The sequence below is a fragment of the Ranitomeya imitator genome, chromosome 2 (genome assembly GCF_032444005.1).
Source record: "Ranitomeya imitator isolate aRanImi1 chromosome 2, aRanImi1.pri, whole genome shotgun sequence".
Taxonomy (NCBI): Eukaryota; Metazoa; Chordata; class Amphibia; order Anura; family Dendrobatidae; genus Ranitomeya; species Ranitomeya imitator.
Genome location: NC_091283.1, coordinates 61316244 through 61318743, shown reverse-complemented (window position 1 = coordinate 61318743; position 2500 = coordinate 61316244). Strand labels below are relative to the sequence as shown.

Here is a 2500-nt window from a genome sequence, read left to right as displayed (position 1 = left end):
TTTAACTGACCAGTCTGTCTTAACATTTGTAAAACTCTCTCAGCATGTGTCCATTTTTTTCAAAAAGTAGGTGGAAAGAGATTGCCACGACCACGAAGGGACTCGAACCCTCAATCTTCTGATCCGAAGTCAGACGCCTTATCCATTAGGCCACGCGGTCAACACATTAATCTTTTTTGTTCTCTATCGTGTTTCCATGGTCAAGATAAATATGTTCACATTCTAGAATCTTTTTCTGTCCGTCAAGAGTTACACTCTCTGCACAATCTCCTTTTGTTTCAGACTTTGATATGTCTTATTTTTATATTGATTGTTGGTGGGCCCCAAGAACAGTGCTCTCTGATTCCTCCCGTATGACTCTTCACCCATCGTAAGATGAACTGGGCCTCCAACGGAAGGTGTGGGTTCAAATCTTACTTCTGTTTGCTCAATTTTTTTGTTAATAGGGTTTGGTTGCTTAACAGCTGTATAACAGATCTTATTTGTCTATATTTTCGCAACGAATGCTAAGCATATTTACATTTTTTCGAAAAGTGTGCAGAAAGAGATTGCTGCGACCACGAAGGGACCCGAACCCTCAATCTTCTGATCCGAAGTCAGACGCCTTATCCATTAGGCCACGCATTAACGTTTATTGTTCTCTATCGTGATTCCGTTGCCAAGATAAATATGCTCACATTCTAGAATCTTTTTCTGTCCGTCAAGAGTTACACTCTCTGCACAATCTCCTGTCGTTGCAGACTGTGATCTGTCTTATTTTTATATTGCTTGTTGTGGGCACCAAGAACAGTGCTCTCTGATTCCTCCCGTATGACTCTTCACCCATCGTAGGATGAACTGGCCTCCAACGGAATGTGTGCGTTCAATCTTATTTCTGACCGCTCTATTTTTTTTGGTTTGTTAAAGGCGCTTGGTTGCTTACAGCTGTGTAACAGATTTTATTTTTCTAAACTTTCGTAACGAACTCCAAGCATATTTACATTTTTTAGAAAAGTGTGCGGAAAGAAGAGAATGTCTTGACCACGAAGGAATCGAACCTTCAATCTTCTGACCCGAAGTCAGACTCGTTCTACAGTCGCACGTAGTCTGATAACCATGACACAAATCTTTCTCTCTCTCTCTCTCTCTCTCTCTCTCTCTCTCTCTCTCTCTCTCTCTCTCTCTCTCTCTCTCTCTCTCTCTCTCTCTCTCTCTCTCTCTCTCTCTCTCTCTCTCAAATGTAATATTAATGGTTTTACATTCCCAATGTACATTCAAGCAAAATTTCTCTTTAGTTAACCAATTGGGATTAGCCCAAGCATGCACCGCACAGTTAGTCAGGATGGCCGAGTGGTCTAAGGCGCCAGACTCAAGAGTGATCTCTTTCCCCAAAACATGGGTGTTCTGGTCTCCGTATGGAGGCGTGGGTTCAAATCCCACTTCTGACAGCTGCTTTTTGTGTCTTTACTGACCAGTCTGTCTTAACATTTGTAAAACTCTCTCAGCATGTGCCCATTTTTTTCAAAAAGTAGGTGGAAAGAGATTGCCACGACCACGAAGGGACTCGAACCCTCAATCTTCTCAATCTTCTGATCCGAAGTCAGACGCCTTATCCATTAGGCCACGCGGTCAACACATTAATCTTTTTTGTTCTCTATCGTGTTTCCGTGGTCAAGATAAATATGTTCACATTCTAGAATCTTTTTCTGTCCGTCAAGAGTTACACTCTCTGCACAATCTCCTTTTGTTTCAGACTTTGATATGTCTTATTTTTATATTGATTGTTGGTGGGCCCCAAGAACAGTGCTCTCTGATTCCTCCCGTATGACTCTTCACCCATCGTAAGATGAACTGGGGCCTCCAACGGAAGGTGTGGGTTCAAATCTTACTTCTGTTCGCTCAATTTTTTTGTTAATAGGGTTTGGTTGCTTAACAGCTGTATAACAGATCTTATTTGTCTATATTTTCGCAAAGAATGCTAAGCATATTTACATTTTTTTCGAAAAGTGTGCAGAAAGAGATTGCCGCGACCACGAAGGGACGCGACCCCTCAATCTTCTGACCCGAATTCAGACGCCTTATCCATTAGGCCACGCATTAACGTTTATTGTTCTCTATCGTGATTCCGTTGCCAAGATAAATATGCTCACATTCTAGAATCTTTTTCTGTCCGTCAAGAGTTACACTCTCTGCACAATCTCCTGTTGTTCGCAGACTGTGATCTGTCTTATTTTTATATTGCTTGTTGTGGGCACCAAGAACAGTGCTCTCTGATTCCTCCCGTATGACTCTTCACCCATCGTAGGATGAACTGGCCTCCAACGGAATGTGTGCGTTCAAATCTTACTTCTGACCGCTCTATTTTTTTTGGTTTGTTAAAGGCGCTTGGTTGCTTTACAGCTGTGTAACAGATTTTATTTTTCTAAACTTTCGTAACGAACTCCAAGCATATTTACATTTTTTAGAAAAGTGTGCGGTAAGAAGAGAATGTCTTGACCACGAAGGGAATCGAACCTTCAAT

General features: G+C 41.7%; 3 non-coding genes across 3 annotated transcripts; 1 reads left to right on the top strand and 2 right to left on the bottom strand.

Moving 5' to 3' along the window:
* Nucleotides 1-87: 87 nt before the first annotated feature.
* Nucleotides 88-160, bottom strand: TRNAR-UCG (transfer RNA arginine (anticodon UCG)). Its single transcript has one exon. It is a non-coding gene; the product is annotated as a tRNA-Arg (tRNA).
* A 1155-nt stretch (nucleotides 161-1315) lies between these two features.
* Nucleotides 1316-1427, top strand: TRNAL-CAA (transfer RNA leucine (anticodon CAA)). Its single transcript has 2 exons — nucleotides 1316-1353; nucleotides 1382-1427. It is a non-coding gene; the product is annotated as a tRNA-Leu (tRNA).
* Nucleotides 1428-1528: 101 nt separating this feature from the next.
* On the bottom strand, nucleotides 1529-1610 carry TRNAR-UCG (transfer RNA arginine (anticodon UCG)). The gene has a single exon. It is a non-coding gene; the product is annotated as a tRNA-Arg (tRNA).
* Between the last annotated feature and the right edge of the window lie 890 nt (nucleotides 1611-2500).